The sequence below is a fragment of the Vicugna pacos genome, chromosome 1, assembly GCF_048564905.1.
Source record: "Vicugna pacos chromosome 1, VicPac4, whole genome shotgun sequence".
Taxonomy (NCBI): domain Eukaryota; kingdom Metazoa; phylum Chordata; class Mammalia; order Artiodactyla; family Camelidae; genus Vicugna; species Vicugna pacos.
The window spans coordinates 74,517,437-74,544,088 of NC_132987.1; the positions used below are offsets into that span (position 1 = coordinate 74,517,437).

General features: G+C 39.9%; 1 long non-coding RNA gene across 7 annotated transcripts in view; it reads left to right on the forward strand.

The window, feature by feature from the left end:
- The first annotated feature begins 7,265 nt into the window (after window positions 1–7,265).
- LOC140697606 (uncharacterized) overlaps window positions 7,266–26,652 on the forward strand; it is a 56,038-nt gene continuing 36,651 nt past the window's right edge. The window contains exons 1-7 of one of the 7 annotated variants that reach the window (XR_012074766.1): window positions 7,266–7,544; window positions 7,648–7,743; window positions 8,783–8,879; window positions 10,250–10,369; window positions 11,245–11,350; window positions 20,118–20,240; window positions 23,153–23,461. This is a non-coding gene — a long non-coding RNA (uncharacterized lncRNA). Of the gene's footprint in view, window positions 7,744–8,782; window positions 8,880–10,249; window positions 10,370–11,244; window positions 11,351–20,117; window positions 20,241–23,152; window positions 23,462–26,652 lie in introns of those variants that run through there. The other 6 variants (XR_012074764.1, XR_012074770.1, XR_012074769.1 and 3 more) reach the window with 6 other exon arrangements.

Consider the following 26,652-nt stretch of genomic DNA (forward strand, 5'->3'; position numbering starts at 1 on the left):
CTGTGTACTCGAGCTGCAGATGGTGTGTCACAATGTCTCCTAGGCAGGGAAGCACACATTGGAGGGTTAGGACCTAGTGTTATTTAACTTCTTGCATCCCAGGCTTCTTTCTTTATTTCTGACATGTTGATCTGGACCTTGGTGGCAAATTATAGGAAATAAAAATTTTGTTAAAACTTGGCCAATTCTCTTGTACTTCTAATAGCTATGAGATTATGGGAGAGTACTCTGAAATAGAATCCCAACACTGTCTTCCTCCACAGTCATTAAGAAATATGTCCTCATAAATTCTCTAACACTTTTACATAATAGACCATGTATTCTCAGTGGAGGTAATATCACCCCAAAGGGGATGAAAATTAATTCTTGGGAGGAGGGTGAAAAAATTTGTTTTTTTTTTTAATGTAAGCAGCACAGATATACATATAGTACATTATCAGATATAATAGTATATTTGTGGTATTAAACTTCATGGGAGAGAGGATGATTAGGAAAAAATGTCTATAAAGGCTCTTGGGATGTGGTAATGAACAAAAGGTTTAGAAACACTGGAATAGACAGAAGATAAGAAAGTCCTTGTAAAGCGTTTCAGGGGATTAATTAGGTCAAATGTCTTCTGTGAATGTGTGCATTTGGTCTGTGATTGATCCCTCAGGACCTCCCCACTCTCAAGATACTGCTTGCCCTGAACTCATTATTAGAAAAGGAAGAGAGAATCTAAGATTCATTAGGAAATACTTGTAAATTGAAAAACTTTATTCTTTATCTCCCTTTCTTTTAAAATAACACTTCTAAAGAAAGATACTGACATCTCCATTATTGTAGATGAGAACACGAGGGTTCAATGAGACGAATCCTAGTTTTCGTTCAAGTTCTGCATAGAATACAAGGCAGAGTTGAGATAAACTTCTGAGTTTGTTTGATTTCAAAGCCCATCATTTCCTATACCCCATATATCAGCCACTGTTTGCTGGGTGGTGGGAGGTTGTCCCATTTCATTATCCTGAGTTCACTGATAACTGGTTCAAGTGCCTGAGTCGGGAATCAACGTGTTCTCACAGTTCAAATTCCAGGGCTGACGGGCAGATGAGGGCGGGACTGTCACTGAGCTATCACAGGAGTTCAGTGAGAGCATGGGGAATGGTCCTCAGGGAGGCTCAACAGACTGGCGCTAAGAGGAATCCAAGAGGTTTGGTTAGAACGGAGCCAGTCTCAGAATTGCAGAGAACCCATGAGTCACAACCTTACATTCCATTCCTTGTCGGTCAGTGAGGGAGAGGCATTCTGATCCTGACCAAAAGTTGAAGAACCACATAAATTTTGGCTGGTTGCCTCTGATTTCTGCTTCACAGCTTAAAGGTGGACCTTTTGTTCTTCAGAGTTCTCCCAAATTCCACTCCCAGTTAATATATACATCAAAGAATGGCTGCTGATTTCAAAGTAAGAGTGACGAGTATGCAACAACAATGAGCACGTAGATAATTCTGCTTTTTTTTTTTTTGTGCCTGGAGATGAGTATAAAACTTTTTGTATAAAAATCTCCTACACACGTGTTGAGTTAAATCTTTCATCTCCTTGGTGTCACCTGATACTACAATCCTGGTTTATTTGATAGTTTTGCTTTTCCTTTCCTTTTCCAGTGACGTGTTGCCATTTTAACTATGATTGATTGTCTATCTTTGAGAACAGGACCATAACCTTTAACTTGTCCTGGAAGGACAAAAACCACATGTCCCCATCACCCACCTCCCTTATACTTTACTCCAACCTCTGTGCAAAAAGTTAAGCATAAGAAAGACTGCTTGAGCCCCTCGGTAGGGGTGAAGAAAGGAAAAAAAAATGAGTTAGAAACTAGAGGTTTTAGTGCTATGTTTATTTTTTATTTATTTTTTTTTGCTTTAGAAGAGAGGTAACGGATGATGCTTGCCTCACTCTGCTGTGACAAATGAGTGTATGTACAAAATAGAAGAAACCTTAGGAAACTTTCGCATATCACTCACTCATAAGCAAGGACAAACTGTGATTGTTGTTATTTTGTTATAGCCAAAATAGGCTTATTTGTCCTGAAGGACAAATACCAAGCATTTCACAAGAGTTTATAGGTCATCTTGCTCTATGCTAGCCTAGAAATAAATTAGACTTGAAAAAATAGGAAATAAATATTCTAAGGTGCCATGGAATATAGCAGAGGCACAACAGGGGTATTGCTAGTTATCCTGGATTCTCAAGCAAGACCTGAGATACAAGGGCTACTTGGGAGATGTCTGGGATGATGGAGGGAAAACGAGGAACCTCTTGGAAGGTGCTCTCGCCTTGTTTTTTCTCTCCCCTGCTTTGTACTGCACCGCTCACAGATCAGAGCCTCGGGAGTCAGAGAGCAGCCTCCTCTGGGTGAACACCATGGTCCATGTGGTTTCCTATATGTAAGTACTATGTCCATGGCATCTTAGAGAGGGCTGGTGGTGCTCTGCACATTTCTGGGCAGCAGCCTGATAGACTGGGAAAGGCCTAGGTAGGAGCCAGAAGTCCTGGTGTTTGACTCAGAATTCCACTTACTAAATATTTGATCTTTAGTGAGTTAGTCTCCATCTTGGTTTAGTTATTTTAAAAACTTAAAAAAATTGAGGTATAATTTACATACTATAGAATCCAACTTTTTTAAACAGTATCATTCAATAGTTTTTAGTACACACACAGGGTTGTACAATCATCAACACTTTCTAATTCCAGGACATCTTGATCCCATGAAGAAACCCCAAACATCCATACCCGTGAGAAGTTACTCTCCACTCCTCCCTCCTCCCTGTCCCTGGCAACCACTAATCCACTTTATGCCTCTAAGGACTTGCCTATTCTGAACTTTTTATATAAATGGAATCATGCAATATGTAGCCTTTTGTGTCTGGCTTCTTTTACTCAGCATAATGTTTTCCAGTTTCATCCATGTTGTAACATGTATCAGTGTTTTGTTCCTTTTTATAGCTGAATAACATTCCACTGTGATTCTTTATTTAGTCACTCACTTTTCCATCATCACTCACTTTTCCATCATCGCGACTTGTCATGGAACACCTATGGAGAACCAGCCTTGTCCTAAGCTCTTGGCATGTATTGACTCACATTTATTCCATGAACAAATAAAGGCATACATTTATTCATTTATATAGACAAATAAATATTAGACTGTCTTATCCCCTCAGTTAAAAAAACAAATTTAGGTTAATGAATTATTTATGAGTTTGTAAATTTTGACCATTGTTTGTCTACACAGGTAAGAGCTGAGCATACCAGCACCTCGTTAGAAGCATGCTTTTCTGTCGTCTGTAGGGCTTTTGTATTGTAATCAAATACAGTATGAGCTTTCTTATTGTAATCATTTTTTTTAAAAATAACGCTACAAATTCAGTTGTTTTTTATAAAAGGCAAAAAATGAAAACGTGAAAGGCAGAATCCATGACCCACTGCATTGCTTAAAGGCCTGGATTATTTAACTACTTGAGCAACTGACATAATGTGATTTTGTACATTTCTTAAAATGATTGTGCAGTTGTGTGCAGCAAAATTTTAAAAAGCATTACATAAATTACCACTTTAGTTGGGTTTTGTTCTAAATCTGAATAGCACAGGGCATGAAGCAGGGTCTGAGGAGATCTGGGTTCTTGTTTGGTTCTGCCTCTAGGGTCTTCTAGGAACTTAGGTAAAAGGAGTGAGGGACCCTGCATCATGAGCCTGAGAACTGTGTGATAGTCGCATGGACCCCATGCTCTGAAGGGCGCAGGTTTGGTTGAATGCCTTGTTGTAGCTAGCTCGAAATTCTTCATCACTTTTGAACAAAATGCCCTATAAATTGTGTACCTGGTCTTGGAAGAAAGGAACATTTGTTAAATGTTTACTCTGTACTGACTACTTAATCTGAACCACCAGCCCTTGTGGTTTTAAAAAGTTATGTTTTAAAAAGTAATATTAAAATTTTTTTTAAATAGGAAGATTTGATTTCATATTTTTTTTAATATTTCCATCAATGTATTTTATTTTATTTTATGTTTTTGAAGTACAGTTGGTTTACAATGTGTTAATTTCTGTTGCACAGCATAGTGACTCAGTTACACATATACAGACATTCCTTTTCATATTCTTTTTCATTATAGGCTATTGCAAGATATTGAATATAGTTCCCTGTGCTATACAGTAGCACCTTGTTTATAGACTTCATATTCTTTTAAGGTCATTTCTATGTCTAAAATTCTCTAATTCTGGATCATATAAAGTATTCTAATGAAGGTAGTGGCATTGTACCAACTTTTTTTTTTTTTGAGATTCATGGTAATTGCTACATTTTCCTGGAAATCTTCCTTGATCCAGTGTAATTTTGTAACTTTTCTTCTGTACCTCACACCCTTTTGTGTGATAAGAGCTTTTTTGGGGAACAGGTTGTATAGAGTAAAACCAGTTTCTAACTCTCCCACTGCATTTCATGTCCCTTAAAATCAGATACTTTGTCTCAATCAACTTGTAACTTATAACATAAAAAATGCTACACATGTAATGCTATGTTCATAAAGGAAGGTTAAATGCATGGTTAGTTAAAAGACCAAGGGTCTCATACAATTTTTAATATTAAATTTAGCAGGAACCTTAAAATTTACTATTTTAACAGGTTTCTGTTAAGAAACTAGATAGAGCTTCTTAAAATAAGCAGGGTTAAAGCATTTAGTAACAGCAATGAAAATTCAGATCTACTCGTACACACTATCATTAGAGTTGGGGCAAACTAAGGCAAGTGCATAGCCCACAACAGTCCCTGAGAGAAAAGAAGTTAGGACATTTTTCCAAGTAACTTCCATTTAAAAGCACTATAGCTTTAAACTGATACAAGTATAATAGTATAAAAATCTAATAAACAAAAAGTAATACCTATTCATGATTAAAAGATAATCAAAAGGTACAGAAGGGTATAAAATTAAAAAGAAAAGTTCTCTTTACCCCTAGCCATTCTCTCATTTCCCAAAGATACCCAGAAGTGCTTTTTGAATTGTATATTATACAATCTTATTTTTGTCAAATAGGATTCTATCATATTTTTTTCTATGCCATTTCATTTAATAATATTTCTTCGTCCTTCTACCATATTGGTACTTGTAGACCCCCCTTATTCTTTATCAGAAGGGTATGGTATTCTGCTTCATAGGTTGAACACGGTTGATTAAATCAACCCTTTCTGATGAACATTTATGTTGTTTTCAATTTTGAGAAATTTCATAAAAGCACAGTGGGTATCTTCACATAGGAATACATCCAGAATAAATTCCCAACAGTGAGACTGCTTTAAGTCTCTATGATATGAAGGAAAAATTAATTCAGTTACCAACTTAATGACTTAGGGACAACTACAAATATACTTGTTTATCCTTGTCCTTGAACTGTTTTTAGAAATATTTTCCAATTGGTATTACCTTTGTTTCAGAGTAATACTTAGCTTTAAAAAAATAATTTCCAAGCAATCAATCTGTATACTTTTAAAAAACAGATGAAACTTTTTGCTTCACCAATGTGAAGAATTGAAGTAAGATTAATTTTCTGTTCTAATACTTCTTCTTTCCAAAGATAAATTCATAGGCTGCTATTACTCACAGCTATACAAGTCCTTTTTCCACTTGTGCTGTCGGTAGATTTTGGGGTGAGTTTCTGGCTATATGGGTCATCTTCCATCATAACAGAGTATAAGTTCTTTCAGGTGACCCCTCTCTAACTCACTTTCCCAGCTCTCCTGGGGCCCAGTAAACTCTCTTTTGCACAATAGGAATTCAGTAAATGTTTTTACAACTGATCGTTTACATTGTAAACATCAAAATGCCAGATCCTAGAACTGTTCAGATTAAAGAGAAGGCAACATTTTAAATAAATGGCTTAATAACTGCATTGCAGAATTGTGGTCCAGATAATTTTCACTAATCTTACTTGATTATAGAAAGAAATACAAAAGGTAAATGTAAACAAGCCTGGAGTATGTGAAGATTGTTCTGCCTGGAATGATTTGATTTTAAAATATTTTGAGGCCTTAGTATCTTGGTTTCTTTAGCTTGATAGGAACAATTAACCTTTTTTAAAAAATCCTTTGAAAAATTAGAGCACTCTCAGATTTATAATGTTCCTTGCTTCTTTTTTTTAAATAGAAATTTTGGGAGCCAATTATCAAAACTATGCTTTTATAAAAGCTCACCCTGTCACCTTGTTTTCCAGTCCTTGACAGTTGTCTGATCAGAGTTGGGTGGCTTTGGGCACATCTCTTCATCTCACTGAGCCTTGGTCGTATGTAAAGCTCAGGGGGTCTCGAATGTCCATTCTAGACCTAAAGTTGTGTGACTGACTCCAAGATGGGGATGGAGAGGGGTTATTATGGAAGAGGTACAGTGAAAGGGGAAGGATTGCAGGATACGACCCAAGAAGCTGATTCTTCTTAAAACTGATTAAATCCTAGGACAACTTTTTCTCAGTTTGTGCTTGGAAGTAAATACACATTTATTCCCAAAATATCTTCCTAGTATTCCAGCCTGTAAACATATTTGCCAGATTTATAGAGGTCTCCCAAGCATCAAAAAAAAGCCACATATAGGGAGGATTTTAAAAGTGACAGATTGTAGCAAATATAGAACCAAGGCATTTTTGCCTTTGTCTCATGACTGTCGTGGAATCCTTGCACATGGATTGAATTGCTTTTAAGTAGGCAGTCAACAGTAACATGAAACAGAAATGCTGTGACAATGGCTGGGTTAGGCCTCTTGTTTTCCAGTTTCTGAACTGAGAGTTAGGAGAGGGTGGGGCTGCTCAATAATCCACAAGTACCGTGTGCGCGCGCGTGTGTGTAGCTAAATCGAACTTAAGCCATTCAAGTTTCTGTATCTTTCTCTTTCATTTGTTACCTTCTTGAGCGTCCACTATCTGTTGGGCACTGGTGCTATGTGCTCAGGGAGGAAGCAGATACTGAGAAAATAATCACACCAACACATAGATGATGATGAATCATGAAAATGCTAAGAAGGACAATGAAGGCTATAAGGAGAAACTAAAACAGGGTCCCTCATTTAGATTATGGAATCAATGAAAGGCGCCTCTGAGGAAGCAGCATGAGGCAGGAGCAGGGGGTAGACAGGAAGAGATTTCAGGCAGAGGGACAGACTGAGCCTGAGGTAACGAAGAGCTAGGGGGAGTTACAAACAGACAGACAAACAAACAAACAGAACCGTGTCCAGCCCTGAGAGAACAGCAGGGAACAGGGCTGGAAGGCTCGCAGGCCTCACAGACCTTGATTGGGACTTTTAATTTGAATACATTATTATTCTTACTGTTTTATATCTTACTAATTAGGGCTCTAACACATCTGGCTTGTGTTTTTAAAGTCTTCCCCTGGCTGCTCTGAGAATTTGTCTGGAGGAAATACGGGAGGTTTGTTTGTATTTGCTGTAACAGTCCACGGACGACAGGGTGGCTTGAATTGTCATAAAGGAGCTGGGGACAAGTGGGCAGATTTCTGACGCATTTTGAGGGTAAGAATAGCCAGAACAATGACACAATGACAAAGTAAACTTTGTCTTCGCTATACTGGAAGACTCTGGAAAGACAGAAGGGCATTCTTCCATTTCCCCTCAGAGAACAGGCCTTTCCGTGTGGCAGCTGGCCAGCCAAGGCACCTCGGAGAACTATCGGGGGAGGACTGGAATCTCTCATGACTTGAAGATGGTGGAGGTGAGTGGTTTTATTCAATGCATATTTTATTTCAAATAGATATGGTAGGGGCCAAGTTCTGCTGTCACAGGGCTGCCTGGAGACTGACAGACCTTTGATGGAGGCCACTGTGAAGCCAGTGTGACAAGCCCTGCCGCAGGGCCCCCGACCCCAGCTTTCCGCAGAGAGCAGAGGCAGCTGCATACCAGTGGACACAAGCTCGGACAGCCGGCACTTCGCCGACGGACTGAAATTTCTAGTCAGGGTTCCATCTCTTCTCAGCCGTTTCTATTCTGCCATCTCCGGAAGGGAGAGGGTCTCTTGCACATTGCTGAGATGCAGCTTCTCATGACTGGAGGGTGGAGGCCTATTTATCAGATTAAAAATAAAGAAATGCATACAAGTATATCTATTCTCATTCACATACCTAACACTTCTGGCATCTTCAGCAAAAACCAGACATTCATTGTTTGTGTTAATGATGTTAGTGGTGGACAGCAGGCAGTTTTTAGAACAGGACTGGCAAGTAAAATTTGAGAAAATGTTACTGAAAAGGGGCTGCGGCTGGAGTAAACATGGAGACAGCTGGAGAGCAGGTGGCTGTCTTCACATCTGGGAGCCACGGAAAACAACGGTAAAAGAGGCGTTCCATCTGGTTCCAGCCCTCAGCCAAATGCTATACAGGCCCTGCTTCTCGTCTCACCTTCCAACACGAGACCGAAACAGGCAGGCCTTCAGCACAGACGAGAACGGGAAAGGTGGACCAAAGGCCTCGCCATTAGTGGATCAGGGCAGAGGTCCCGGTTCACTCCACACGTCATGGCCCAGGGGGTCCAGCCCCATCCCTTTGGCTTTCTCGAATAATTCAGAACACATGTTGGTGGGAATATATGTTGTTTAACCTTTCTTGAGGGCAGAGCCAGGGGTATCTCTAAATAACCTTAAAATGTACATCTCCTCCCCTCTCCTCACTGGGAATGAATCAATCACATTCTTCACTCATGACCTACACATGGTCTTCTTTTGCCTCCTTGTTTACTTGTTTGTGATAAATCCTTAGAATGCGCCACCCAGAACAAATGCTCAGACATTAATGATAACTGATGTCCAACCGCAAGGCCTGTGGATCTCGTCCTTCTGCGTCTCTCCGCTCTGAGGTAGCCTGAATCTCATATTCATCCTCATCTAAATGCTTTCTCTTTTATACAGATTTCTGTGTAGCATTTTTATTTCTAAAATTTAATTTTTGTTCTCTATGTATATTTGTGTACATACATATATATGTGTATTTAATCTTTATGAACTTACTTTTTATTTACTAATATATTGTTGAGCTATCCATAGTGTCTCATGATACTCTGATGAGCTCATTGTGGCAGCTGACTAATGTCACATTTTATACAGTGCCTTCTCCTTTTGATAGGCATCTGGGCTGTGTTCAGTTTTTACTGGCTTAACCCAAACATCCCAATAGGAAGTAGTCAAAAGGTCTGACCAAGCACTTCGAAGGAGAGAAAATATGTATGTGGCTAACAAAAATATAAACGATGTTGAACGTCAACAGAGATCAGGAAATGTAAATCATGATTTTAATAAAATAGCATTTTATGATCATTTGATGATAAACATGAAAAGGTCTGGGAAAAAATAGGCATCAGAGAGGCTGCAAATCCACAGTATCACTTACACATTATTGGGATAGTTCGAGTTGATGCAACAATTTCAGAAACAGTTTTCATTCTCTCTTAAAGGAAAGCACTCATCTACCCCATGCCTAGGTGACTATCTATGTACATTGCCTAAACCAAGACACCTGTGAGAGTAAAAAGAGGCACTGACAGCTAATTCCTGGGTCAGCAGGAATTAATTGGGACTGACTTGGGAAACCAGAGACATATGGCTCTTTGTGCAAGACCTGGAAAGTCCACTCCCCGGAGACAAACGTTGCATCTGTCCAGAGGCATTCACAGCAAAAATCCTGTGCAGGGCCTTTCACTCAACAAATGCAATATCTAGGAACTTATTGTTGGGAAAGGATACTGGCTAAGAACAAATATTTATCTGCTAGATCATTCATCAAAGTACTCCTATAATACTGAAAACCTGGAAACTACCCAAATACTGACAGTTCAGGCTTGGAGAAATGATTGTGGTACCTTCATAAAATGGGTTATTAAGCAGTTAGTTAAGATTGACTGTATATATAAAGAGACCAGGAGGATGCATTTTACAAAATTCATAGTAGATGTAAGTGGCTTCCTAGGAAACATTTTATTTTTTAGTTTGCTTCTCCATATTATTATGCTTCCCTACAAAATCATTTATGTCCTTATTTATTACAAGTGAAAAAGAAAAGCAAACCAAATGAAAAACAAATCCTACCACAGCAGAGTGCTGTTTGTGCTAGAAGTTGTTCTGTTATTGATGCTCTGTTATATGTCATTTTATCCAGCGTGCCCCGGACAGGCAGCTTTCCTTACACTTTGCTCACCTCACTAAACAAAAGTTTCTTCTGCATCCCTGAAAGGTTATCTCTCTTGGTCAACACACCACTGCTTAGGTGGCCACGGACATGAGTGAGTTCACTGTCATGGTCTGGCTCCTTAACTGCAATCACTCAGCGACCCACTGAGAGCGTCCTAATGCCGTTAAGTGCTGTGAAGAGAGTGTGAAGAGGCTACTGATTATGTGGATTAGAAACTTCTGGAAGGGAAAAACTAAACTTTTCAAGAACTTTGGGGCTTGGTTCCTTATCAGAGAAGAGATATTTCCCTGAGGAGCTGGAGTCAGTTTGCTTTCGTGGTCAGGAAGGAGGCAGCTGGAGCCTGCCTGGAGTCAAAGGGCAGCAGACTGAGCCGCCATGCTCTGCAGCAGCAGGAGCCTCTCGCTGGCCAGTCTCCAAATGGACAGTTGTCTCTATTCCTGACAGGGGAAGCTGAATATTCAGGGCTGTGCTGCAAGGCCTTCAGAATTAGGAAAACTAACGGTCCAGCCTATTTCTAAGCAGGAACAAACGTTAGGAAGCTAAACTTCTACCTCCTGGTAGCTGACTGAGCTGAAAGACCTCTGAGGTGATGGTAAGATCCAGAGTGGTTTGAAGCCTCCAGCTGGCCTCCTCACCCCAGCCCCCTAAGCACCTCAAGCTCACGGAGACACTACAGCAGCTATCCCAGTGATGGAACTGCATTCCAAAGTTCTGAGGTGGCTTTGGCCAATAAACTCTGGCCAGATCATGGACTTCACCATATGGAAGTGGTGATCATCAAAGAGGTCATTTTTCCAAGATCTTTCAGGGACTCAGTCTTGCATTGTTCAGGTGGCAAAAGTAAGGGTCAAACAAAAATGCTCAAGGTACATGGCCCCAGGGACAGTAGCTTGGCCAACTTTGGCACAACTAGCGGTCATCACTACAGTACTAACCACTGTTTATTGATGCATTCCCTATGTGAGGCAGACACTGTATGCATTATAAGTGTATAATACACATTGTCTCATGTAATTCTTTTTTTTTTTCTTTTGGAGGTCCTAGGGATGTAACACAAAACCTTGTGCATGCTAAGCACGCAGTCTACCACTGAGTATTACCCTCCCTTCTCTTATGCAATTCTTAACAAGAATTACTTACAAGGTAAGCTACTATCACCACTATTTTACACATGAGAAAACTGCATCTCCAAAAGGTTAAATAACTTTCCCAAGTCCACAAACCTAGTAAAGAAATTTGAGTTCAGGACCATCTGAACCCAAAGCTTACTCTCATTCACTATAGTTCATGGCTTCTTACGTGGATATGGCAGAGAATTTAATTCTTTCTCTTTTTAAAATAGAGAACATACTTACATGCACTTGGAGCAAAACTATTTTATTCTTAATAGCCTTTAAAATCATCCAGACAGGAAAATATATGCTAAACATGTAACCAAATGTGAATGGTGTGTCCTTAATTGTTGGTTGACCAGATGACTACCTAATTCCCATAGAAAGTATATTATTACAGCTTCTAAGAAAGAGAACTAATCAGGAGTTCTACTGAAGACAACAATCTTTTCTTCAAAGGAACTCCTAATCTGATGCCAGGAATCTCATACAACCTTGAACTACAGGCATAATTTGTTGTTTAGCAGAACCCTCTTTGGTTGCGAGGAGCGTTGCTTTGTTCAGAGCTTTGTTCTAAAACCTGCAGCGATGATTGGGAAGAATAAAGCTCAGTTTGCAAAAGAGTCACAGAGGGATTCGGTGTGTAAATTCTGGTGTTCCTTTCTCAACAATTTGACTCCAACGAGGGGAAGAACCTAACGTAGCTCTCATAATGACACTTTTCTGCCCACAATCTTGCAATGCTTTCCCTCTGCCAACAAGGGAAGAAGATTTTTTTTTTTTTACTGAGCATCTACTATGTGTTTGCTGGATGCTTTCCCATAAGTTATCCTTTTAATCTTTAAAGCATCCCTATGGTATATGTTTATTCATTCCATTTTACCACCTTATCTCAGTCTTTTTTTCAGAGAGAAAGAATAATAGGTAGATAGATTGCAGAAGGAAACAAGAGAAGAAACAGATAAGTGTCTTAGAGGGGGCTTTTCACTTAGAGTGTCGCATTAATGTCATTTAAAATAATATTGACATATCTTTTCTCTTCCTGGACTTTTTTTTTTAACCTTTAGAGGATGAAGGCCTTGACATTAAATAGCAGGACTGATGTCCACAAATTCCAGATCGACTTCTGATCTGGACCAAGTCTATCACAATGTCAGTCTTTTAGTTTTCTGTCAGAGGAGGCGAACCACACAGATCTACCCCCATGGCACTCACAGGACACAAAATAACGCCTATTCAAAGCATCACTTTGGAATGATATTAAAAAGGAAAAGGCATAATGATTCTCTACGCCTGGCAATTTCTCTGCCTGAGTTTCTTTCTCTTATTCTTTAACCACATTTAAAGCTAAAATATCTGATCCACTCTCTTCCCGGGAATCAGTGGCCTGCTCAGATCAGAATGCACGAAGTGAGCATATTGGTTTAAGTGAGGAGCCTATTAGTGACCAGGAGTTTTGGCTCATTTTCCGTTCTTGCTTCCATTCCAGTCTTCGCCAGATTAGAGGTTTCCTAACCATCTATTTCTAGTATAACTTACTGAAAAATTTACTGCTTTATTCTCAAAGGTTTATTTTGGGAGCCTACAAAGTCTACATGTATTTTGAAATTGTAGAAAAAGAAATATTTCATGTATCTTCAACTTGATGTTTTATCTTAGAGAAATATGCAGTAGGGCTGGATCCACCCCAGAATAGCCTGGATGGGCTGCCAGTGGCTCTGCCCTGGGATGGTACTTTCTTCTGGGCTGTGTCTGTGGAATGCCTTTCCTTTCTCCCCTGGGGGCCTATGTCTTCTTGGAGATGAGGTGGGCCAGAAGGGAAATGGAAAGGTCAGAAGCTTGGGCCACTAGCCATGTCTTTGGAAATGGATGGAAGCAAATTGAGCACTGTGGTTCCAGCTTGGAAGTGCTTTATTCAGTGGCATGTGCTCAGCCACGGTCACACACCATCAAAAGTCAGGAGAAGAATCTGTGGATGGCACAGTGTGGAAAGCCCTTACTTGCAGCCTTTGAAACTCAAGAGCAGAAAAGTATCCAAAGAGAAAGAAGAATCTTTCACATGTAAGGATCATTTGATTTTAAAATAACTGCACTCTGAAGAAATTCTGTTAGCATAGTCTGCTATAGAGAACACGATAAATACCCGCAGTGGTGAGTTATTGGGTTGTTTAGAGAACATATCCGTCTTGAGTAAGTCAAAGCCATGAGGATAAGAATTTCTTGGAATTTCTCAGGTTATATGCAGAGTTCCTAAAGGCCAAGTAGCTCAGCTCAGGTAGACAACATAAATACCAAGAAAACAGGAGGACTAGGATATTCCTAAGGAATGAGGGAAGCAGCCATTTCTTGAAGCGTGATACCCTGATGGGTTTTGTCCTTGTCTTCTCCGCGCTGACTCACATGAGGTCATTGGTTCTACCCAGTGTGGATGCGATCCACTGACACCAGACATCAAAGGTCACTGATCTATTCATATCTTTTCTTCTGGCCCCAGGAAAACTCTTAATGATGTTTACTTCCACTCTTTTCTTTATTCTATTTCTGAGCATCTCTCTAGGGAGACCCTAAATGGGTATGGAAGTCTGGCTTGGTTTGGGAAGTTCTTTGAGATGGGAAAGAATGTGTCAAATATCAACTATTCATCTTGTACGGCAGTGGTTCTCAGAGTTTAGTCTCTACACCAGTAGTATCAACATCAACTGAGAACTTGCTGGAAATACAAATTCTTAGGTACCACCTCAGACCCAAGTGAATCAGAAACTCTAGGTTGTGGGTCAGCACTGCATGCTTTAAGAAGCCCTCCACGTGATTCTGAGACCACTGCCGCATACCTGTGAATGCTCTTATTTGAAAGCTAGTAATGGGAGAAACAATCACATGTGACAGGGTCCTGTTGAAACGTTCTGTTCTGTCAGGTAATGTGCTATTTCCCCTCTGTTCTTGATCAGGTACTGCCAGGTTATTCCTAATGAAACAAAGCCTGAAGTTTCATAACATGGGAATGTGAGGGCTTAGTGCTATTTAAAATAGTACGTGAGAATCCTGCCCCAGTAGTTTACAGGCTCCAGGAGGCAAGTCATGCAACTATCTCTGCAAAGGCCAACTTCAGACACTTAGACGAGCCACTTCCCATTCATCACTTGAATCAGTACATTCTGCTAATAATATCACAAAGGTGTCATCGGACCCTTCCCTCAAACAAAATGTGCCTTTATTGAGCACATTACTAAAGCACAGAGAGGGTGTCTCCTTGGGTTTTATTTATACCATACTATGAAATCTTAGATGAGCCAGTACCGTGGAAAATGTCCATAGAAGGTAATTATCGGGAGAGATTTGTGGAGACTGTGGCTTGCTTGATTGAGACTCCACAGGTCTCCTTAATCTTAAATAGGCTGTTGTGATTCAGTCTCTGACTTGAGCCTGGGGGGCACTGCTCAGCGTCTGTCTTTACACAACCACTGGTTATCCCTGGTGCACTGGGTATAGCAGGCTAGTCTTTCTTCTGATGTAGAAGCATGTGCAAGACGTAGTGCTGGAGGAGTATTTAGATATTGTCTAGACCTACTATTTAGAGACCTACACAGAAGATGCATGTCTCTGGACCTACAGCAGTTAAACAGACTCAACACCATTTTCACATTGTATTATAGTCTAGGCTGTCATCACTACTAAACTGTGAGATCTTTGAGAGCACAGAGTTCATTTTAATCATCTTTGAATCTCTGATAACTAGCATCGTGTCTGGTGTGCCATAGATTCTTAAAAATTTTCATTTCTAATGAATATATGAGCCTTGAATTTAACCTCTGGACTTGCTTGTAGGTTCTCTAAGATAAGGCATTGAAATGATCAGCAATTATTAGAATAGACATCTGGGTTTCTATCTGGAGACCTGATTAGGTAGTTTATTCCACCTATTTATTAAACATAGAATTATAATATCTTAGATTTTGAAGGGACCCTTAGATTGTCTGGTAATGATATCTTTGCTCACTTTGCACATTTTTTTAGAATGACAAATTGTAGCCCAGGCAAGACGAGTGATTTGCCTAAGGCTCTACTGCTGCTTACTGGGTGGTGGGGCCTGGGCCAGTACACAAATGCCCAAAGTCAGTGCACCTGCCCCTCAACTGATGCTCTATCGTAACCTCTCAGTTTAAGCCATTTTCACAACTCAGACCTAAATTTTTGAAAGGAACAAGGGTTTCTTTAGTAAGCCATTTTTTTTTCAGGCAGGTCAAACATAGTCCAGAATTGTAAAATCTAGGATTTTGGAGAGGGCCTTAGAGATTATTGGTCCAACATCCTAACCCAGACAAGGATCTCCTCTATAAACTCCCTGATAGAATGACATTTAGTCATTGTTTAAAATTCTTCACTAGTGGGAATGTCAGTAGCCCATTTTTGAACAAATCTAACTGACACAAAATTCGTCCTTTTATTTAAGAGAAAGAAGCGTTGCCAAACATTTTGATGCACCGCATGCTGACATCTAGAACTACACAGCATGAATCTAGTACTTCTTCATGGCAGTTGTTCCTGAATCCAAATGTAATTTTCATCATCAACATCCATCTCTTCTCCAAGCAAAACATTCCTTGAGTTGTTCTTCAAAAGACAGGGTTTCCAGAACCACTATCATTCTGCTTGCCCTTCTCTGACTATCCTCCAATTTGTCAATATCCCAATTTAGATGTAAAACCCCAAACTAAATATTTTAGATGTGGTCTCATCTAAAATAGAGAATGCAATAGAATTTGCTTCCTTTTTTTGTGTGTCCTACATTTTTGTTAAGAAAGTTTAGAATTGCATTAATTTCTTTGCTTCACTACTTGCTTCTTGTTGTGTTTTAGGTCAATTAAAAACTCCAGGTCTTTTTTTGAGTGGGGAAGAAAAGATTCTTATTACATTCAGTATTCATAAATACATTCCAGAGGGATTAAAAGTGTACATGTAAAAAATAAGAAGAGTACTGGAAGAAAATATTATATTTTATTTGGAGATTTGAGAAGATATTTTAAGCATGACTTTCAAAGACATAAGTCATGTACAAAATATTGCTGTATTTTGTTAACTATAATTTATAACTTCAATATGGAAGAATCATAAATAATATTAAAAAGTTGGAAACCAAGAAATACTTTTATAAAATATATAACAGGGATTTAATAGACCTAATATCGGTTTTTTTAACTTAAAAAAATTAGAGGGGAGGAGGTAACAAGTTGTGTTTATTACTATTTTTTAATTATTGTTTTTTCAGTGGAGGTGCTGGGGACTGAACCCAGGATCACACGCTTGCTAAGCATGCACTCTACCTCTGACCTGTACTTGCCTCCCAATAGACTTAATATCAAATAACATCTTGTGAATCAACTGAAATAGACAAAAGAAAAAAGTCCATGAATCATAGAGTAACAAAGAAAGAAATAAAATGGCCCACAAACATGATGAAATGTTCCAACAAACTAGCTTCCAAATGTGCTGGCAAACTTAGACTGGTAATAATGAAAATAGCCAATATCCTGTGTAGAAAAGTATCTGGCAGAGCTGGGCTTCTCACACACAGCTGGTGGGACTGTATCTTTGTGTCACTTATTTTAGGATAATTTGGAAATGATAATAAAAGCCCAATAAAGCAATAGCCTTTCTTCCTATGGTATTATTGTCCTAAATTCATTCTAAGTAAAATATTAAAGTTGTGACAAAGAATGTCATTATAGCATTAATTATCACATAATTGGAATAATAAAGTTCTAACAGTAGGGGATTGATTGAGTAATGAGTTCAATGTCTGAAATTATAAAATTGATGTTGTAGAAACACATTTACTTCAAAATATAATGAAGTGAGCCAATATGTTACAAAATAGAGGGGTGGCATTTTTACAACTTTTGTGTATATGATACATGTATACTAAAGATCTGGGAGTTAACTTACCACAAACACATCTCATCTTTGTATTCAGAAATACCAGTTTTATCAATCAAAATAGGTTAGGTTTTGTTGCAGTAACAGTCTCCAAATCACAGTGACTTAATGCAACAGCCAAATCTTAACAATAAGCGATGGGTTCTGGCTTGTGCTGCAAACTGACAAAGGTCACAAGAGAGGGGGTCTGCTCATCAGATCCACTCAGAGACATAGGCAGATGGAGGCTCCAGAAGCTTCCATTGTCACGGAGGCAGAAATTAAAGATGGGATAACTTGCACACACTGCATGACACTTTTGCTATTTTGTTGTTAGAAGGAAATCACAAGGCCATGTCTTACTTCAAAGGGAGTCAGGAACTGTAAGCTTACAGTGAGCTCGGAAAGAGAGCTACAGTTTTTGTGGACAGTTCTGATGACTCCCACACTAACAATTTTTCCTTCCATTTGCTTGTTTGTATTTTCTGATTTTTCTAAATCAACATATAGAATATTGGATTAATAAAAATCACTTCCTACACATGTGTCCTTAATTGTAAGTTCATGGGATGTTGGCAATGAAATTTATTGCCAGTTAAAATATCTTTCAGTCTTGATCTTGATTTTATTAACCAACGCATTTTCCCTCCCAGTTTGGTGCTTTTGGCAGTTCTGAGAAATATCATCTAAATTATCATCGTCATAATACCAGGCAGAGTGAGCATTATGACACGTGAGAGAGCTCCTTCCAAAGGACATGGATCTACTAAATCATTTCCTTTAATAGGTTTGTTCAGTCAACTCTGAATCTACCCCATTGTGCTTTCATATAGTCCTCAGTTTACCATCTGGTTCTTAGTGATATGATAACAGACTTTGTCAAATGTCTTACTGAGATAAAAATTCCTCTTTGGTATTCAACTGATGCAGTGTTTTCAGTTTGACAAAACTTGATTTTAACCAACTTCTTTGGGACAATGTCAAGATATTCTGACCCAACAGCCTGAGAATCGGCGATTTAATGCTCTAGACTCTTGCTCAGGATCAACAGCAAGCTTATTCGTCTCTCTGTCAGGGTCACTTTTCTGTCCCTGGAGTGCAGGTGTGTTCAAAGTCATGCATGTTTCCCTCAAACAGGTTTCTCTCCCTGGGAGTTTCCTGATTGATCTGCAAGTTTGTTCTGAATAATCTGGACCTGAAGACCTGAACACACTTGAAGGAGATGTTTTGTCTTATCTCTTAACCTTGCTCCTGCTTCAGTTTCCTCCTAGCAATGCTTGTTCTATTCTTTCCTTTTTAAAAACCGGTCACTACTAAGAAAAATAGAAGTAAACTCAAAAGCAAAGTGGACATATTAGATGAAATTGCCCACTGAGGTGACCCATTTCAGGGAGAAGTACTCTAAGCACAGGTAATCAAGGGTGTCTCTCCTACTAACACCCGGTAGAGGATCTGCACATACTCATTGCCGGGCTCCAGGAAGCGCCTTCTGAACAGTAAGGACTTTCCCATGACCTTGATGTTGAAGCCACAGACCTCAGAACTCCCGCAAGCACAGTTTCTAGAAATAAACACGTAAAACGAGAATTCTCAAAATTCTGAAGTACAGAGGGCTTTGGAATTTTAGAAAGTTCTGTCCTGGAATGGCCCCTGGGGACAGAGGAAGGAAAAGCAGATAGGAACTAAGAAGAAAAACAAAAAATAAAACTGGAAGTAAGACAAGATCATATGTAACATGAGGTTAATGTGTAAAGACTAATTCAAACTAAACAATAATAACAAATAGATATTGATATAGATCCCTAAAAAAGAGGAGACCATGCATAGAAATATTTCAAAATTTCTCTTCTCTCTGAATAGGCTGAGAACAAAACCAAAGCTCTAGATATCACCTCACGTGTGCTAAGCACTTGTTCACAATGGTGCAGAAAGCAGAGAGCGTCACTGCCCTCACCATCGATCAGAAAGACAGACAAATCACTGAGCAGGAGCAGACGTGTCATACATCGTCTGCCAGGATCAGCACTTGGAGCTACGGAAGCTGTAGCAGGAACTCACCTAGTTTAAAGGCTGGTGGGGAGAGCCAGGGAAGGCTGTTTGGCATAAATGATGTTTACATTGAAACCAAAAAGATAAGCAAGAATTTGCTGCAGTGAAGAGGAGGGTGGAGAGCAATCCAGATTGAGGAATAATGAAAATAAAAACTTAAATTCAATTAATTCTAAAAGCTTGAACTTGAGCTCTTGAACTCAAAGAGCAGTCAGCATTTCTGGGGACACATGCAGGTATAGAGCATCTCTCCTTTTCCTCGCTCTCACTTTCCATTTTGCAACTGGGGACCACCAGCTGTGAGACTAGATCAAGGTTTGACGCAGTTGCCAGGAAACTAGCATCCTTTCCAAGACCAGCTATTTAACTGGGAATAATAGGTTTCATGTTTATCTAAGGCCATTTTCAGTAGAAATCTGAAAACTTGCTATCAAGTGCAAAAGCAGTCCTTGCCTATCTCTACATTCTATTATTATCGTCATTTGGATGCTAGGAGCGACTTTTAGCTTTATAGTTTGTCTCTCTCCTTCAAATCCTCTCACCATCTCTTGGTCCTGGCCTCGGATCCTGTCCCATTCCTGAGATACTAAATCAGTAAACAGAGATTTTGCCTGAGGGAGCTAGAACTAAGCCATTCTCTCTTTGTTTGATAAATTCAAAATAGGAGATTGCGACACAGCACTTTGTCTGGAGTAGCTTGGTGCTAGAAGGGGTACTGCCACTGTCTGCAGCCACCACCGCAGACTTCAAACACAAGGGACTGCATTTCTTCTGCACTAAGGGGGGTGGTTGCGCATTTGAGAAATCCTTGCAAAGCTCTCTTGATTCTTTTCTAGATTAAATATAAAAACCCTCAGAACCTCCATGGCTAAGAACTTGAGAGTTGAGAGTGTGGGGAGAAAGGAATGCACCTGCAGAGCAGAAGCTGAAGAGAATTGCTTTCAACTGAATCATTTTGGGTAAGTTACTGATCATTTTCATCATCACATGAGCCCAGTCCTTTTGTGAGTGTCCACCTTTGAAAGATTCAATTGTGATTTGATAAAAAATACTTCAAAAGCTAAAGCAAAGCTGCTTAGAAGAATGGGCTCTTGGGAAGAGATCATTGTTATTGGGGAGTCCTGATAAAGCTCCCAAATTAAGTTCAGTATTGGCGCAAAACATGGGTATTCCAAACTCTTCCTGCCTTAGGAGGGCACTTGATATGCAATTTGAGACAAAACTAGGAAGAAAAGGGAAAAGATACAAAAGGATGACACAACATTTGACACAGCATTGTAAAATGATTATAAATCAATAAAAAATGTTAAAAAAAAAAAAAAAAAGGATGAGAGGCATGGGGGCTGGAGCTGTGGGCAGGAAGCTTTCCTGGGAGTGTCCAAAGAGGCTTGGGTGTGAGGAAAGCAGATGGAGAGAAGTAAGGAAATGAAAAAGAAGTGATAGCTATGATCAATGGATTCCCTTTATCATTCTTCAGAAATAAGTAAAGAAGTTCTATTTTAGCAACTAGACTTTTATTTACTTATGGTATCACTGTCACCAGGCCACTGGATATCAGTTTGAATCATAAAAGCTGAAAGATGACTTCAGAGCAAATTCCATACATTAAGATGATAACAGAGATAATGCCAGTGGGAAGACTCCAAGTAACTACACAAATGTAAAGGATGATAATCATTCATTCATTGATCAAGTGAAATCATTCATTCTACTGCATGTTATAGCGCTATGCTTGGCCCAGGGCGGGGACCAAGATTCAGTATGCCGTAGGGGACAGAAATTGACTCACACTCAATTAATTTACCCATGTGTAAGAACACATACCAGCATCCCTTATAGATTTGGCCTCTACCTCTGATGCTATTGCTGAGTTGGATCCCACCCTCTTGCCGTCAAAGCTACAAGTCTGCCCCGGCCCACTGTGATTTACCTGAAGAATCTCGGTGACATGAGAGTTTGGAGCAACCTGAGTCAGGACTATGAATGTGCTTTTCCTTCAGTATGACGCTCTTCAATCTGATTCTGAGACACTGTGGCTTTTAATAATGTGTACTATGAAGCCAACGTGTAAGAAATGACTGTGACAAATATGTGACTTACAAATAAACTTTTGGCCCACCTCTTATAAGCTAGACACACGTCAGAGCCCTTGACTCATGGCTCCACCTATAAAACCTACAGAACTGATGGGGCACTAGCCCCTAAATGTGGGGCCACATAACCCTGCCCTTCACTGGCCACAGCTGACTGAGCTACTTGCCCTAAGTATTCCAACATCGGGGATGGCCAGGGACCTATGCAGCTAAGGCAAAAGACGATCTGAGCCAGAGCTTTTTTAAGAATAGAGACCTTGGGAGCCTGAGAACTTGCAGGGACATAATCAGTGAAAACTGAAACAGAAATGTCATATTGCATAGCAGTGGTTCTCAGAGTGTGGTCCCCAGACCAACAGCATCAGTATCACCCAGAAACTTGGCAGTGCTTCCTCAGACTCACTGAATCATAAACTCTGGGAATAGGGCTTAATAATCTGAGTTTTAAAAGCTCTTTCAAGTGATTCTGATGCCATTAAAGTTTGAGAACCACTATTGGAGGAGTAGCCAAAGAGAGGCTGCATGAGTGGCCTGATGGACACAGTGAATGCAAAGGTGAGTCACTAAGGAACTCTGTGTGAGCAAAAGAGAACTGCAGAGGGAGAAAAGTGGATCTGATGATGGAAGAGAATCAAGGAGAAAGCATGATCTCCATAAACTTCTCGGTTACAGGTTTTGCCCAGGTCTGTCTACAAAACTGTCATGTTTTCTTTAGGGATTCAGAATGGATCTCGGGTTTCTTAGGACCAAACTGGCCTGTCTTGAGTCCTGGGTAGTAAGCAGAGATGCTCTGTACAGGATATCCTAAGGCCATGGACACCATGGTGAGGGTGGAAGTGCATTTCACACAAGAGCTTGAATTGTCTCAATTTCACTGAAATTGGTCAATTTCAGTGTTCTAGGAAGGACAACTTCAGCCCTGAAGCTGGGTTGGACCCTGGAATATTTCCCGGAACCCTCAGTACAGCCCAGTGAGGTGGATGTGTAATAGTTATCTGTGTTAGCTGACTAGGGTTCCCATAATAAAGTACCACAAACTGGGTGGCTTGAACAACAGAAATTTACTGTCTTACAGTTTTGGGGGTCGACTTCTGAAGTTAAGGAGCTGGCAAAGTTGGCTCCTTCTGAGGGCTGTCCCATCCTTCTCTCCTTGGCTTGTAGGAGACCTCTTTCATGTTCATGTGGTGTTTTCTCGGTCTGGGGGTCTGTGTCTAAATTTCCCCATTCTGTAAGGACATTAGTCACATCAGCTTAGGCCCACCCTGGTAGCCTCATTTTAACTTCATTACTTTTGTTAAGTCCCTGTCTCCAAATAAGGTCCCATTCAGGGCTATTGGGAGTTTGGACTTCAACATATGATTTGGCAGTGGGCGGGGGGACCTAATTCAGCCCACGACAGTATACCTGTTTTCAAAATGAGAGGCCATGGGACTCCTTCAAGGAAGCAGGTTGGTTGTGAAGGCAGGCGAACTGAGAGCTCTCCCCAAGATTGTGCTGACTCCGGTGCTTATAAAACACACTTTGTAGGGCTCGTCAAATGGTCTTGATTTGCCAAAAGCCAGTCTGTTTACCAGGAAAAAGGGAGGGCAGTGATGTAAAAGAACATGTAACATCTACATTATGGGAAAAACACGTGTTTCACATCTGAAACTAGTTAAAGGATTTAGCACCCACGATTTTTGCCCAGTCGAATAGTGCCATATATTTCTTTGGAGGGGGATCAGATGAATTCAGCTGACGTGATAGCGTTCCTAATTCTTTTCTATTGTGTTAAACAGATGGCATCAAACAAAAAGTGGAGAATATGACGCATATGGAATTATCACAAGCCACCATCCTTTAGAAGGAAAAAGAAATATGGCACATAATTGAAGGAAATCTCATAGAGATGAACAGAGAATGAAAGAACTGTTTCTAGTGATCTGCAACCAAAGTGCCTTTGGCCACTTTGTTCTTCTAAATATTCACATTTGAGAGAGGACTGGTCTGATTTATGATACAGTACTAACTATCGCTTTGTGAGAAAACAAGAGAAAAGAAATACCATAAACTGAGTCTAAAGTTTAGAGCTGGAGATTAATTTCAAATGATATTCTGCGTGATTTGCATTGTTTTATAAGAAAAAAAGAAAAAAGAACATAAATCCTTATTTAAGAAATCATGTTGGTTCCGTTTTAGTAATTGACTCCTTATTTGTGCGACGTAGTGGAGATCTCCTTCACTAGCAGATACAGCTTTCACTCGCAAGCAGCCCTGTCTTCATAGAGGACTCATTTTCTCAGAACTTCTGTGACGAAGGCTGCTGTCTTCTCACAAAGCCCTTCTGTCTGGGCTTCCCGTGTGCCCGCGTGGGACTGACTCTCGGCTTACCTTTCTGTCATCTCTTTTTTATGCTGTGTGGTGGCTCTTCCTCTTTTGGCTCTTAAGCTGTGCACACTTTTCCAAATTTTCTTAGCTTGACTATAAGCTTTTTAAGGCCAAGAATCTGTCTTATTTCCTTAGCAACATACAAGCATATCTTGTTTACTTATGCTTCACAGATACAATGTGGGTTTTTTCTCTCTGTTTTGTTTTGTTTTTTTAATGAAATGAAGGTTTGTGGCAACCCTGTGTTAAGCAAGTCTCTCAGTGCCATTTTTCCAACATTTGCTCACTTTGGATATCTGTGTCATGTTTGGGGTATTCAAACCCTCCACCAATAAAAAGATTATAACTTGCTGAAGGCTCAGATGATGGTTAGCATTTTTTAGTAATACAGTATTTTTAAATTTTGTAAGTACATTTTTTGGAGACATAACGCATACTATAGGCTACAATATAGTGTAAATGTAACCTTTATATGCACTGGGAAACCAAAAAAACAGAAAAAAAGTCGTGTGACTTGTTTCATTGTAATATTCACTTTATTTTGGTGGTCTGGAACCAAACCCGTAATATCTCCAAGATTTAAATGTCTTCAGCCTCTTTGGACAGAATGTATTTCTCTCTTCTCTTCCTGCGAAAGACCAGGAAGAAGCAAGCACAATAATTACCCCTGGCTCCAGGGCCAGTTGCCAAATCTAAAGGAAACGCATACTGTTAAATTTCCCCATGGCCAAGGCCAGGTGAAGTTCGTGTGCAACATCCAGGATGAACCGTGACTACTTTACACTCTTACACTGACCTAGATTCTTCGAGTTCCACATCCAGGTGGATGAATCATTACAAATCCCTTCCTTCATATTTTTCAGTTTCTAAGTTAAGGTGCAGTTGATTCAGTATTTTGGTAAAGAAAGAGTCACCCTCAGGAAGGTGGACTTTTGGGGGATGCTGATGGGAGATCCCCACTGGATCAACCTGGAGGGTGAGACATAACTGTAGGAATGTGCGCTCAGATAGGAATTTAATATTTGGCATATAAAATAGATATCAGAGCCTATAAATCAGAGATACTTTGGAAATATGTTACAAGAGTAGAAAGGGACTTCCCATACATTGAAATGTTGCCCTATGGGCCGTACTAAAGAAAGACTTTGCTTTTCTATCTTCCTTTCCCTGTTTCCTCTCCTCCCCCCTAGGCCCACTTAAATGACTAACAGAGACTTAGACTAGGACTCCGCAAAGTTTGCATAATAAAGGGGATTCTTGCCCAGATCCATTTGTACTCCAACTGCATAGGTAATTCCCCAGTCCACAATTAAATAACACCAGATCTTCAAGAACACAGTCTCAAATAGCAGTTCTCAGGATTCCTCATTCTAGTTACTCACAAGCGTCAGCCCAGGAGCTTGCTCTGTGCTGGACACTGTGCTTAAAGATCTCCTGCCTTTGGCATTGCTTTGGGGGAGCTCACTCTCTCTGAAAAAGAGCTAAATGCATTCCAAAGCTTGCACCAGCGGCTCTGAGAATTCTGGGCTAATTTTATAGCAAAGCAGTGAGGTGTATTTAAACATCTTAATTGAGAAATGAGTGCCCATTTTCATAAACTCAACACAGATTCTGGGCAACAAAGTGTAAACATAAATGCAAGTGTAGAAAAATACAAGAATGCTGCTGATTTATATACTAAAGAAAAACATATTTAAAATAATTATTCTCTGGATCGAACCTCAAGCCAAAATTTCATTATATCCAGTTCTATAATTACATTTCTGGGTCATTCTACTCAACTTTCCTTTTTATTTAACCTTCCAAATAAACCAGATTCCATGCACGTGAATTGCATGACATTCAAAAAATGTACAATTAGAGGACGATCTGGGAGAGGCTGCCAAAAACCTGGATTAGCTATCATGGGGAGTTTCCAAAGTCCTCTTCTAACACCATTTCTGCTAGCAGAGTGCTTGGGGCTGCATCCAATTCAGATCATACCTTCAGCACCCATACTCTGCATCTTCCCACTCTTCATGACTCACTCAGTACATGCCCTTCTATGATTTTCTTCCATGGTTACTCACCTTTTTAATCCATGGAGAGAAACTGTCTCGACTAACTAGATTAGACCAGGCTTCCTGAGGTTTTTTTTCTAAGGGTGTGGACCAGCCAGGCACCTGGCAAAATGATAGGTCAAGTCATCTCCCTTTGATCTGTCTGCTCTTTGCTTTCATTTATAAATGATGACGTTGATGGCGACGACGACAACGACGATGATGATGGTATCTACTAATAAGGTTGTAGGGAAGTTGATACGTCTGTAAAGTCACCAGAGCAGCGCCCTGCAATAGTCATTTTTCGATAACTGATACCTATGGTTGTCAACATTATTAGCAATTCTTATGATAAAACTCTTATACTGTCTTTAAATCACACATAATACTATTAAATATAAATATCTGAATTTGGCTCCCCTGTTTCTGCAACTCATTCCTTGTGGCGTGTCTCACATCAGACGCAGGTGGAAACCAATCCATTGAAAGTATTTTCTTGTTTCAGGGCCATCGTGTTTGGTTTCTCAGCAGCACTGAGGCTTGGCAAGCAGGGGACTGAAGCCACACCCGAGCTGTGGAGTTGATAAAAGAGCTGGATAATGAAAATATTTCTCTTAGGGCTGGGTTTGGCAAGACCCTCTGTTTAAATTAAAAACACCATGATGTTTGGGTCCAGTAAACTGAATGTTCTTTGAAATAAAGAGAAGTTAACATGATAAAGAATGTGCCAGAGTTAGGATATACACATGACTAGAATTATTTCAGGTCAACTTTATTTCAGCTTTTTGGGGGGAAGAAAACAGGAAAAAAAAAAAACATGAAAACCAGCCCAAGCCCCGCAGCAGTGCCCTTTCCCAGGACCCCGTGTTTCT